This window comes from Lacerta agilis, chromosome Z (genome assembly GCF_009819535.1).
Source record: "Lacerta agilis isolate rLacAgi1 chromosome Z, rLacAgi1.pri, whole genome shotgun sequence".
Taxonomy (NCBI): Eukaryota; Metazoa; Chordata; class Lepidosauria; order Squamata; family Lacertidae; genus Lacerta; species Lacerta agilis.
The window spans coordinates 4494351-4508779 of NC_046331.1; positions in this window are offsets into that span (position 1 = coordinate 4494351).

Genomic DNA, 14429 nt, shown 5'->3' on the forward strand with positions numbered 1-14429 from the left:
GTTCCCTCTTTTAATATCGCTCTTTATGATTATGATGATATTCTAATGATAGTTGTTTATGTATGGCCGTTAACATCCCTGATCCCTGTGTCTTAATTGCTACTGGATGGCTCTGGGCCCATCAGTGAGTTGATTTTTCTTTTACATGATTTTTCTTTTATATCTTTTACAGATATTTATTTACATAGAGGGAAGGGAAATCCTTCCAACCACAACACTATTTCCAGGGACCCCTGGAGAGGAAAAAGCATACTGTGCCTAATTCCCCCTTCTCCTGTCCTCAAAAGAGGGCATACCTATAGCATGTCTGTTCCATAACAGTTCTTCTTCTTCTTCTTCTTCTTCTTCTTCTTCTTCTTCTTCTTCTTCTTCTTCTTCTTCTTCTTCTTCCTCCTCCTTTCAGGGTCATGGAAGGGGGAGAAGGGGAAAATTTAATTAGAATGGTACTGAAGAGGTTTCTGAATTTTCCTACCAATTAGCATTTCATTAAGGCAGTGAAATTGCATTTACCAGAGACAGGGGCACACATCCTTTGCAAAGCTTCTTTATTTTAAGATCCTGCTGAGGCTTACACACACACACACACACACACACACACACACTTGTTACTCTTTGCTAAGACTTAGTTTGGTAGGCACAATAAGTGTTGTCCTTGTTGTTACAAAAGCTTATATATAAAAACGGACTTTTGGCTAACCACTAGGATTTCCTGATCTAAGTGTATAAAGTGACAGTTCAAGGTTTCAGCCTCCTTCTTAGTCTCGAAGGAGAGGACCCAAGTTTACTCTGGTTCCAGCCGGCTCCTATTGCTGGTGTTTGAAGCTACCGGTAAGTACACGTGATGTCAGTCACAATCCATGGGTATCCTATAGTTTTTAAATACACATTGCTGTTTTATGGGCTTTCCATCAAACCAGCTTCCACCTGATTTCAAAACAGAAGCAGTGGTTAAGCTGAGGTGTGTCCATTTCAGACAGCTGTTGCAGATGCATGCATGACATCACGTGAACACAACAACTTCAGTGAATTGAGCTTTGATGGTGGGAAGCAAATTGGGTCATGGGCACTGGGTGAAGACATACCCACTCCTTCTCTGGTCTGTACAGCAATTTAAGAATATTACTTGGAAAAATAGCAGAGGGAAATGACCTAACCATGTTTCAAACTGCTATTGTGTACATCTTCAAATGTTTAGGGTACAAGGCGGTGGTGATTTTTGTTGTTCTTTGATGAGGTATTTTGCTATTATTTGCTATAATGTTTTCAATAATTTTGCTATTAGCTCCAGCCCAGCAGTGTTGGGTGTCCACTGGGACCAGTAGGACAGAAGGCAGGGAGGACAACTGTAGGTGGAGCCAGAGCCAACTGATTTTGCCCCACCTTCCTCCCCATTGTGTTTGACACTTCGGGGGGGGGGGGGCTTTCCTGTTGTTATTCTGTCTCTCACAGCTAAAATGAACTTACCATTAAAATTATGGACTGGTCATTTCTTTGTCAGAGGGCAAACAGGCAAATTTAACAGGGGATCAAATACTTTCCCCCCTCACTGTATGATACCCCTTTTAAATGTGTTTGTGGGAGGGGGAGGGGTTATATATTTTCACTTTCTTGCATTCATCCGCCTGTTCCTCACAGCAAGCACAGCCAGGCTTGATCCTTGATCACCCAGATGCTACCTTCTTCTTCCACTGCATCCCACCCTCATCTCATTAGGCTATTTTCCTTGATCTACAAGGCACCATCCCTCAGATCCTAGGCATTGCCTCTTCAATCTCAAGGTGTGAACAGCAATAATATTGGAAAACCCATCTCCCCACATGAGAAATAACAGTAAGCATAGACAAGGCCATTGATCATCATACATTACAGAAAGGAACAAGTGTTTAGTTGGCAATGCTCAATTTGACTCCTTATGTAGAACAGACTTCCACGTTCCAATCAAGAGGGTAGAAACCAGAAGAACACATGGAGCAGAACTAAGGGTTATGTACTGGGGCCAGGGGCGTATGGCAAGGGGTCATCACCTAAAGAAGATCTCAAGGGCCAGTTAGAGAAGCCTGGAAGGGCCATAATCCAGCACCTGGAGCTAAGGTTCCCCACCTGTACCTCAGACCCCTTTTGGGTTCAGCTCAAGCTAAACAAGGGAAGGACTCAGCAAGCTGCTTTTCCTTTGCCCATGCTGCTGCCAACAACACCGCTTCCTTCTTTTCAAGGTCACCATTGATCAGCCTCCAAAAGCTTTATGGCAGTATACTTGGGTGGGTAGAAAGGGGACTTAATTGTTTTTAGGTCAGCATCAGACCAAATTGCATTGACTGGTTTCCCATTCATACAGATGGGCCCAGCTACCCTTTATGGCTCTCTGATTCTCTGCTAAGGAAATACAAAGAGAGAAATGGAGATGGTGTGAGATCTCTTGGTTTCCTGGATTCTTGAAATTTGTAATGGTTGAGAGGAGATCCCTTTGATTCCTGGAACTGGGAAATACATTCCCAAAGGTTACAAGAATGGATGAAGGCAGTTTTTAATGTGTGTTTGTTTGCTTCTGTATGCACATGTCCAAAATTCTCAACTGGAGTTTTTGAGTTCTGCATTACTGGATCGTGTTTTTGAAATGAACCAGTGCATTCCAGCTATTTCTGCTATCCAGTGGGGGGTGGGGAGTGCTATTACCTACACAGCCAACATAGCACTGCTCTCACACAGGAGGAACCTCAAGACTTGCAGGAATGCAAAACAAATTTTGGGGGTGGGAGGTTGGGATCCATAAGTGAAGAACATTTCTTTTAAAAACAAAAACAAAAAACCCTTCTCAATGAAGACCAAACATGTTCACTGGCCAAATAATGATGGCTCAGTGCCTTTGACTGTGTGGGGTTTTTTTGGCAGGTGTATTTTGCAGCATGTCATTGGCACAAATATGGCAGAGCACCAGATTCAGCTGAGTCCCAAATTCTGAACTGATTTGGGCTGACTTGAGGGGTTCTGACCATTGGTTGAGTTGGGTTGAGATCACTGTAGGTTAGGTTGATCTGGAGCTACCTACCCAGTGGTTGTGTATTCACAAAAGTAGTGTGTGGGTGCCTTGTCCATCTGACCTCCCCTTCTTCCTACTACCTCACTTGTGGGGTGCCTCAGGGTTCCGTCCTCTCCCCCACGCTTTTTAACATCTATATGCAGCCGCTGGGAGAGATCATCAGGGGGTTTGGGCTGGGTGTCCATCAATATGCGGATGATACCCAGCTCTACCTTTCTTTTAAATCGGAACCAGTGAAGGCGGTGAAGGTCCTGTGTGAGTGCCTGGAGGCGGTTGGAGGTTGGATGGCGGCTAATGCATTGAGGTTGAATCCTGACAAGACAGAAGTACTATTCTTGGGGGACAGGGGGCGGGCTGGTGTGGAGGACTCCCTGGTCCTGAATGGATTAATTGTGCCCCTGAAGGACCAGGTGCGCCCGCCCTGTGGAACGCCCTCCCTCCAGATGTCAAAGAGATAAAGAACTACCTGACATTCAGAAGACATCTGAAGGCAGCCCTGTTTAAGGAAGTTTTTAACCTGTGACATTTTAATGTACATTGGTACCTCTGGTTAAGTACTTAATTCGTTCCGGAGGTCTGTTCTTAACCTGAAATTGTTCTTAACCTGAAGCACCACTTTAGCTAATGGGGCTTCCGCTGCCACTGCGCCGCCAGAGCACAATTTCTGTTCTTATCCTGAAGCAAAGTTCTTAACCTTATTTCTGGGTTAGCAGAGTTCTTAACCTGAAGCGTATGCAACCTGAGGTAACACTGTATTTTTAATCTTTGTTGGAAGCCGCCCAGAGTGGCTGGGGAAACCCAGCCAGATGGGCGGGGTACAAATAATATGTTGTTGTTGTTGTTGTTGTTGTTGTTGTTGTTGTTGTTGTTGTTGTTGTTGTTGGCCTTCTCCTTATTTCTTTCCCTTGAAGCTGATAAGTGGGAGGATTCAATCCTGCATGGTGCCAGTCTATTCTTTCATGACCAGCTTCACTTTCTGCAGGGAAGCCACTAACAAAAGAACAGAACCCCAAAGGATTGAACCTACTGGGGGCCTCATTTCATCCATTGGAGCTCTTATTTTTCTCCCATATTCTTTAGTCTGAAGAATCCAAGGAAGGAAGAAGGGGCCTATTCCTAACCATATTAACATGCTGGGGGGAAACAAACTCCTGCAAAGATCTTCTCCTCCCAGTTCCTAGCTATTCAAATAAATTCTTCCCATGTTACTAAGACAGCCAGAGGCTGCTGTTGAACAGGTGCTCACTTGACCCCCAAATCACCTCCGCTTAATATATCACATCAGCCTCAAGGGTCTTCTGATGCAGCCAATGTGTCTTGCTGAATCCCTTGGAAGAAGCAAAAAGAGAAAGATCCTTGCTCTCCATGGAAGAACATGAAATGAGAAAATAGACCAGTGGTTTCAGGCAGAACTCTGATTCATTGCATTGGGATTTACGCCTACAGCAACGGGAGCAGGGTGGGGTTCTTCACAGCTGACTTGGAAAAGCATAATCGTTTCCCAGAATGTCCTGAGCTGGGTAATGTTGGGTGCAAAAAAATTGTCCCTCTCACCCTTCTGACCCGCTTGGCCTGGCTGAAAGTTCATGCCCTAACAGATAATGCCTCTTTGGTTTTGCAAATATGAAATAAGGTGTTTTCAGAGGGGGTGCCCTCCCCTCCCTGATTCAGATGGTGCCAACACCGGTGGGTCTTTGGAAAACATTTTTATTTGCCCAGGAATTTGGTTGATTTCTTTTCCTGGGTTCGGTTGATTTATTAGGAAGTACTGTGTTTTCCACTCTCGCTGAACTGCTTTATGAGTTGATTTATATTTACTCTTCTTGTATGTTAAAGCTATCATCATTATTTTAATTTATTGCTCTCACTTCACCCAAAGGTCCCAGGGTAAGGTTGCAACAGTTTAAAACGCAACATTAAAAACAGTTTTTAAAACCTACAATCGCAAAAATATAATCTCCCCCCCCCCCCCAAAAAAAAATGGTGGGTCCTGTTTGAAACATTGAGGGAGTCAATGTTTTAAAAGGAACAAAAATAAATAAAAATAAAAATAAACCTGTTGGCTTTCTTGATATTTTGATCAATGTTGAGGAAACCTGACAAAATCTTTAGGAAAGGAAGGGTGACAGAGCATGGGGCAGCTCAGTGGTTCTTGCTGATCATGCTCAATGGGCATGGAATACCATTGGTCCACCTAGCTCTGAACTTTGTACGCAAACTGGAATGGAGCATTGTGGTGGAGGGCATGGCTGTTTGTGTTACACGTTGCCCCAGTCTGTGAAGCTTCAAAAGGCGACAATTCATTCAACACTGCTGAGGGGTGAAAGGAAAACTCTTTCCTTGTGCATTTACCAAGGAATCCATGAGACCTGAATCCTGTTCACCCCATCCCGCAATGATTCTGAGCTCCTCCTAATTGTGATCTCTGATCAATTCCCTAACGTCTTATGGATTCCTTCCTCTCTGTGGGATTATAGCTTGCAGTGGAGAGATGATAAACATCCATATTATTTATTTCCCTATCTAGTGTAGCCAATTAAGCATAAGTCAAATTCATCTGTAAATAGCCATGCTTGAAGAGAGGAAAGGGTTGTGGTAGTGGGGGAGACATGCCATCTGAAAGAAGAGGCATTCGACTCATGCTTGAAAAGAAAAAGGGTGAAGGTCAGTGAAGACGCATCACATTGTACTGATTAAAATGTTGACAGCCATTCATTTCATTTTATGAAATCGTCAATTGATCTGCAATTGCAGACTCCAATCAATGCTCTGAAAATAAACGACGCAGAAAATCAGGCAGTCTGAGAATACTCTTGCAGAAGAGGAACAAGGTCTTCTGAGAAGCAATTAATTCCTCTGTGGGAAGAACAGAGCCATTTTCAAAGGGCTTTCTGTGATAGACCTGCCATAGTAGTGGAAATAAAGAGAGGGTCATCTGCTGCAGTTCCCTTGGATAGCATCCAATGCTTGCCCTGCTCCAAGTAGACCCACTGAAGTTAATGGGCATAATTAACTTAGTTTCATTAATTTCAGCATTGCATTACAATATGGTTTACAGGTGCAATTCAACAATTAATGTCAATGGATCTACTCTGCACAAAACTTATGGGAAAACAAATCCCTGTCTGAAAACATGGGTGTATGTGCTGAGATTACCAGATGCAAAGGAGCACAGGACTCCTATCAGCAGACATGTGCATTGTGCATGGAAGGTTGCTCTCTGGACAGTGGTGTCACTGCTGCTTACCTGGTTGTGGGGGGGGGCAGTGCGAGTGAGGTCAAGGCTGTGCAGATGCACCACTGCCAATCTAGCATCAGTTGCTGGTGCCCGTTATAGCAAGTAGGGCAGAAGACAGGGAGGCAAATGACAGAGTCAGCTTACTCAGTATTAATGAGAGCCAGTGTGGTATAATGGTTAGAGTGGTGGACTATGAACTGGGAGATCCAGGGTTCAAATCCCCACTTAGCCATGAAGCTCATTGGATGACCTTGGGCCGTTCACCAACTCTCAGCCAAACCCACCTTACAGGGTTCATGAAAGAATGAATCTGGGGAGGAGGAAAACCATGTATACCACCTTGAGTTCCTTGGAAGAAAAGGTGGTATATAAATGCAACAAACCAACCAGCAAACCAGTCTTGCCCCTGTCCTCCCTGCTGAATTCTAGAAGGCCCCCCCTGCACTGGTTATAAGAAAGAAGGCAGGCATCAGAGCTCCTTCATGGATCACTGCCTTGTCGAGGCAAAGGGGCTTGAATAACTCAGGGAAGCTATGAGCTATGCCATGCAGGGCCACCCAAGATGGACAGGTCATAGTGGAGAGTTTAGACTAAATGTGATCCACCTGGAGAAGGAACTGGCAAGCCACTCCAGTATCCCTGCCAAGAAAACTCCATGGACGAAGTTGAGGCTCCAGTACTTTGGCCACCTCATGAGAAGAGAAGACCCTGATGTTGGGAAAGATGGAGGGCACAAGGAGAAGGGGACGACAGAGGATGAGATGGTTGGACAGTGTTCTCGAAGCGACTGGCATGAGTTTGGCCAAACTGCGGGAGGCAGTGGAGGAAAGGGGTGCCTGGCGTGCTCTGGTCCATGGGGGTCACGAAGAGTCGGACACGACTGAACAACTGAACAACAACAAGGCATCAGAGGGCTGGTTGAGGACTGGCTGAGGTTGGTGGGGCAGTGCCCCCTTCACCCTAACGGACTAGCCTGCTAGAGTCATGAACATGGTCCCATCCAAACCACCATTCTTCTTTTGAGTGTGGGTACTGAGGGAGAGGCTCAGACAGCTTTCTGATCAGGGGCTGCTAACTTTTTGGGACCTTTTGGGCTCATTTACAAACTGGAGAAAATATTGTTGGCAGACAACCACACACACACACACAAGCACACTCCCCGCACCAGCAAGTTTGAGCCCAATTGAGGGTAGCAACTTCCCGAGGAGTGCAGCTGGAAAGATAAGAGTTTACCTTTCCTCCTCATCTGTGGTCTCCAGAATAAGCACCCACCGCAAGATGCACCCCTCACTGCTTTGCTTCACGAATGCCTTTAGTCTTCTTGCCTTGAACTATTGTGTCCTTGAACTGTGAACTCAGCCCCTTGCTTGCCTAGAAGAAGGATGGTGTGGGTATGTGTAGAAAGCAGACCACAGTGGTAAGATTTACATCCATTGCTCTGCACACATTTGTCTCTGCCCCAACCTCCACCATGAATAGAAAGATCTGCCAGTTGCAGTTTTATATGCTTATTTATTGCATCTCTATACTGCCCTTCACTCAAGGATCACAAGGCAGCTTTACACTATAAAAAAACACAAAAATGCATACTATAGTTACAACAACAACAAAAAACCCCAAACACATTAAAATGCCAAAGATTTTTTAATTAGCCAAAGGCCAGAGAGAAAGGGAATGCTTTTGCCTGGTGCCTAAAGAAATATAACAAGGACACCAGTTGAACCTCCCTGGGAAGAGCATTCCACAAGTGGGCAGCCACCACAGAAAAGGCCTGTTCTCTGGGCCTCTCATGCAGAGGCACATGAAGGAGGACCTCAGATGATGACTACAGGGTCTGAGTTGGTTCAAATGGGGAGAGGCAGTCCTTGAGGTATTGCAGTCCTGAGCCGTTCAGGGCTTTATAGGTCAAAACCAGCAACCAAAAGGGGCAAGGTTTCAGGGCACAAGTGGTCACCCTGGCCAATCCAAGCACCTTGTCCACATCCTCAAGCCTTACTAACTGAGACTCATCCAACACAACAGGACTAGACTGTGCTCTGGGTACCCCTTGAGATTCATCTGCTGCAACAGTAGAGGCAAGGTCCCTGTGAATCCTAGTGATTTTATCCTCAAAATGTTTTGCAAACGTCACAGTGAGTTACAGTTGGTTCTGTCACCTCCTTCAGGCCAGATTGTGAAAGGTCCCATACTACCCAGAAAAGTGCTGCCACGTGGCACAACGAAGATACAATGGTGGTAGCAGTATATGCCTTCATTGGGTCTTCACTACCAATTGGTGGGCTTGACAATCAGCCCTCACCACCATTTGATTGCATTTGACTGAAGTTTCCCCCCCCCCCACTTGCATCTCCCAGCTTGTTTCCTCACCCTAAGCTCTGAAGTATTGGGGTGGCTGATAGGACAACCACAATTTCCCAGATGTGAGATGGGGCTGGCACATGGCACAATCACAAATTGCCTGTGGCATGTGCCCCTTATCTGGCCTGCCTCACCTCCCACAGCATGCTTCCCTCTACCTTGAATCTCTGCTACTGGAGTTCCCTCAGCTCCTCTCCTCCCGAACACATCTCCCCTCCATCAATAAAAGCAAACCACAAACAATTAAAACAATTTAAGCAGTGTTGGCTCTATCTCTGCTTTGTAGCTGGTTCTGCAACCAGGTGCATAGGTCACAAGACTACTACTGGTATCAGCTGCTGGGGCTAGCTTGTCTGATGTGTTAGGTTTAGCTAGCAGAAAAGAGAAGGTAGCTGTAGATGGTGAGAGGATTGAAGTCTCTCTTATTACCTTCCCTTCTCACCACCACCCCCTGTTCACCTTCTTGCCACAAACAGCAGCCTCTTGGTTCCTGGACCAGTTTCTCATTTTCCCAAATTGAAATTCAGCAACTTGCAAAATCCTTATTAAAACCATTCAGCATTTTAATGCAAATCTCTTCTAATAGATACATTTTTTTATATGCAGTTTTGACTAAAGGATGCATTCTTGAAATCAGGTTTCCTTAATATAATTCATTTTACATTCTTTCCACTAATATCTTCATTTTCATGCAAACATAGTATGCGCATTTTCTGTAAACACTGTTTAGCTAGTGAACAGCATTGCAGAATTCAAATAACAGCAAATTTAAAAGGGCTGTGTTTCATTTTGCATATTGTTTCAGAATTTGGTAGATTTAGGTTTAAATGCAAAATTAGTCAAATTCACCCTACATCTCACTGGCATATGCCCATCGAAGCTTGCCCAGAAGTGAATGTGGCCCTCAAAGTGAAAAAGATTGCCTGCCTCTGCACTTCATAGCCCTCAGAAACATTTTGTATGGTTATGGTCCCACATTTAGATTTCAAAAGCTCTCTGGTTCCCAAATGTGTCTGTCTGAGGATGATGCTGTCAAATTCCTAGACAGTTCTCTGCCATGGATGGTGCTATGGGTGAGTGTCGGGCACGTAAAATTGAACTATTAAACAAGGGTGTATATGCACATGGTGGTGTCTTCATGCGAATGGCAGCATTATGAGCTAAGAGCAAACTTTGTAATGTGTGGGTGTGCCCTGAAGCGACCCGATCCACTTCATTATTCAGGGCATGCCCATACTGTATACCCACCAACCACAGCCCTATTAACCTGTAGGACATTGTGCTGGGGCTTCCAGACAATCTGAGTGAGAAGGCAGTGTCATCTGGGAATAAACAGCCTTTAATATATCCTAATGTCAAGCTATTTGGGGATTTAGGTGTTTGTCTTTGTTCATGAAAGCATTACACCATTACCTGCTTATAGGGCAAAAGAGAGAGAGAGAGAGAGAGAGAGAGAGAGAGAGAGAGAGAGAGAGAGAGAGAGATTTGCTTTTTAACAGTGTGATTGATTCCCAAACCCCTGAAGTAAATTATAAAAAAGAGCAACTTTGAACATGGGCCGGGAGTTCACCCTAACAAGTGACCCATGAACAGTCCTTAAAGGTATGGAACTGGGGAGCTAGGTGCTTCTAGTCTAGGCAGGATCAGATCGTGTCAAGAGCGGTTTTAGAAATTAAGCAGTGTTCTCCAGTCACCTCCAACATCTTCAATCCTGCCGCAAGCCTGTTAAGAAAGGTTAACGTTCCTTTAGAAGATAGATGGCTATGCATTCATACATTCCCCGAAGAGGTAAGTAATACTGGAAGAGCTGACATCATAAGAATGAAGACTCAAGGAGATGCAAGGAATGCTTTTGTCAGTAGTTCAAAGTGTTGCTGGGGAGATGTTTATCCACAGCCATGAAGACTACACTATGGAGCCATTTATCAAGTGGCCCAGCCCTCCCACTTGCAAGCAAGATCTAACAAGACTATCGCCCTGCAGCACCACGAGTCTGCCTTCTCTTAACTCTGCTCCTAAACAGCACACAGAGAATGTACTGTACCAAGTTGAGGTCAGCCAAGGGCCTCCAAGTATTTCACCTGAGCTAAATTTTGCTCTCTATGTATGGCGTATCAGCAATCTGATAAAAAAATATCCCTGTTGAATACACACATAATCTGGGTGGACACATCAGTTTATTTCCATTCTGTGTCAATTTCATTGCATTCAAGTGCACAAAAGCTTCACATTTAAATTGTGCAAAGCTTGATGTAAAATATTCATTTTGTGCACAATTCCTCCTGAAATAAGCATATTTGTATGTTGCCAAGACTTCACACATCAGCACTGATGACCACACACTTGAGGTGGTAGGCCATTTTGTCTACCTGGGTTCCACCATAGCCAGCAACCTCCCCATTGATGCTGACAAACATATTGGCAAGGCAGCAATAGCAATAGCTCACCTCTCCAAACGGTATGGGAGAATGTGATGCTAATGACCGATACCAAATTGAAGGTCTACCAGGTCTGTCTGTTCAGCACAATGCTTTATGGTAGGCTACTGAGTCGTGGACAACTTACAACCGCAATGCCTCAGTACCTATCTGCATCAGGAAGATTTTGGGCATCACATGGCAAGACAAAGTCTCAAACAAAAATGCACTTTCCCAAACCCACATTCCCAGCATGTTCACACTCCTGTCTCAGTGATGTCTACGCTGGGTTGGTAATGTCCACAGAAATGAAAGTGGCATGATCCCCAAGGACATGCTATACGGGGAGCTGACTTTAGGCATTAGGCTAAGATTACCAGACGTCCCTGTTTCCCAGGGACAGTCCCCGGATTTACAGCTTTCTCAGCATTCACATGTATGTAACGAACAATAAGTGTCCTCGGATTCATTGGGGGGGGGGAACCTGGTAACCTTACATTAGGCCTCTTGACAGACCAACTCTGTGTTACAAAGATGTTTGCAAACATGACATGAAGGCTGGCAACATCAACCCCATGTTGTGGGAATCCCTTGAAGACAACTGCAGTTCCTGGAGGGAATCAGACAGGTCGTGTATCTATAGCAGTGACCAGAGGAGGAATAAAATAGAAAATTCTTTCCAGTAGCACCTTAGAGACCAACTGAGTTTGTTCTTGGTATGAGCTTTCGTGTGCATGCACACTTCTTCAGATACCTGTCAGAGGAGGAATGACTGCTGTGAGGAGCACAGAAAAAAAGAAACGCCATGGTGCATCTGTAGCAGCACAAGTGGAATCCTTCATCTGCCCCAGCTGCAACAAAACATGTCTCTCTCACATCGATCTTTATATCCACAGCAGGCACTGCAACTTTTCAACAGTTTGGCTTTACCCTCAAAGGCGCGCTCCTCCATTGTGTCCTGGTGCCAGCTAGCAAACTTTGTGGTGAAATGTCAGCTGGACAAGGTTCCTGTTAGGTGGATTTGTAGTTGTTTGACTAACTGAACCCAAAGAGTGGTCATTAATGGTTCCTTCAGGGGCGTAGCAAGGGGGGCGTAGGGGGCAGTCTGCCCCATGTTCCATAATATAGGGGGTGACAAATTATCAAAGAACAATTACTGCCCTACTAGGGCGGTTCATAAAAAAACTTTTTTTAAAAAAAATAAATGCCTGCTCCGAAGGTCTTATCTTACTATACTAGGGATTATATAGCTATATATGAAATTTCATGCATATCGGTTAATATCTTGACCCTCCTCCACCAAAATAGCTGTTTACTTGGCTGTTTTCCTATGTCGTGAAGGCTGAAATTTCAGTTCAGTGGAGCAATTACTGTTCCCAACACAAACCCTGTGGAAAGCCATCTAATTAGACTTTAATTTGATTTTGAGATTTTTTTAGGAGGTAATTTAATTATTGTTTGATTTTATACCAATGTTATGTATCTGATGTTAGCCACCCTGAGCCTGACTTCGGCCGGGGAGGGCGGGATATAAATAAAAATTTATTATTATTATGACTTGTTATTATTCCTTTGTAAGAAAATATGAAATAACGTAAAACCATTTTTGCAGGGGGGGGAATCAATGGGGGGGGCGGGGTGACAAGAAATTTTCTGCACTGGGTACCACCTGACCTTCCTATGCCTCTGGGGGGGGGGTTGACAAAAAAAAATTTGCCCCAGGGTACCAATTTACCTTGCTACGCCCCTGGGTTCCTTACCATCCTGGAAAAAAGTGGAGAGTGCGGTGACTTAAATGAAGGAATTGAGGGGATGAACTGCCCTGAGACCTGTAGGTATAGGGCAGCATACATAAATAAAATAAATGCTCATCAAAATTGCAGATTACACCAAACTGGGAGAAGTACCACATGCCACAGAAGACAGAATCAGGACAGGCCTGTGCCCAAACTAACGAAATGAATTTCTATTGGGATAAATGTAAGGTTCTGCACTGTAAGAAAAACACTGGGGCCTAATTTGAATAGTAGAGTGTTTGGTGTCTGGTGGGCGGGGCTTGTGTGTTCTGCTCCGGAATCAGCCCCTCCCTTCAGTGCCTGTTCAGTTAAGAGTATCAGTTAAGAGGGACCAACTGCCTCTTCTTGTCTCTTGCCTCAACCAAGTTACCAGCCACTTGCATATGCTTTCATAAAATCATAGAATCATGGAAACGTAGCTTCGTAAGGGACCCCAGAGGTGATTTAGCCCACCCCCTGCAATGCAGGAATCATAGCTTTCCTTTGCACAACAATCTTCAAGTGCTGCAAACATTCCTCCAGAGAAGCAAGCATACTGCAAAATAACTTTAGCTTAGTGTTACATTGCATACAGCCCTTGGACTGTCAACAAAATTATGCAGCATCAGCAGCAATAATTGTCCTAAATAATAACCTACTTATGAAAATGAGACTCACCTAGATGTTTAGTGGAGGTCAGCATGCAAAGGCCCAGAGCTCAATGGAAGAGTGTATGCATTGCACATACACAAAACTTCTTGGTAATGTGTCTCACATGCCTAGAGGGAAAGTAGAAAGTTGCATGTGTGTTAATATGTATAGAATCTAGTCTACTGTAGCCAAAGGTAAAAATCTGCACCCATCATTTTGACCACTTTTGGCTCCGATTGTGTCCACAACTAACATGTGGTCCTTGGAAGATTGCCCAGAAGGGAAAGTGGCTGAAAAATGTTTCCCACCTCTGATATACAGTACTTGGTTATGTAGACCAACGGTTCAGACTCAATGCATTGTGTAATCTGTTCTGCAATGAGTTTCCATAAGTGCAGCCTTAAAACTTACCCAGCCTCTTGCACAAGAACCCTTGTGCTAGCAGATAGAGAACATTAGATACAGCTGAAAGCTTATTATCCTTTCTTGTTACTTGGTCCTCCCTTCCGGTTTTATTTCATAGGTTTTTCCTGAGTTGTGTTGTACTGCTCACTGTCCAGCCCTGATCCTTACCTCTAATTGGAAGAATTGGCTATGAATGACAACCAACTAGACAGCCTCTTTCTAGTGTTCCATCTCTTGTGAGGGGTTGGGGCAAGATCGCCTTTGCCTCCCACACGAGTCAGACTGGGAAGAGCAAATCCAACATAGAAATACAATTTATCTAGTCAGAGATATCATTAGAGGTGTTCACAGATTACAGAGGCACCAACTTGAATAAAATATGTTGTACCTATTTACACAACAGTTGAGCTGTACATATGAACAAGTGTACACTCTTTCCCACAAACACTTCTGCATGTGCAGAGACAGCTTACATCTGTGTTCAGTGTTACATACAAGCAAGCCTTTTAGTGTTGGAGAGGTGGCGACTGATTCAGACCTGGTAGGAT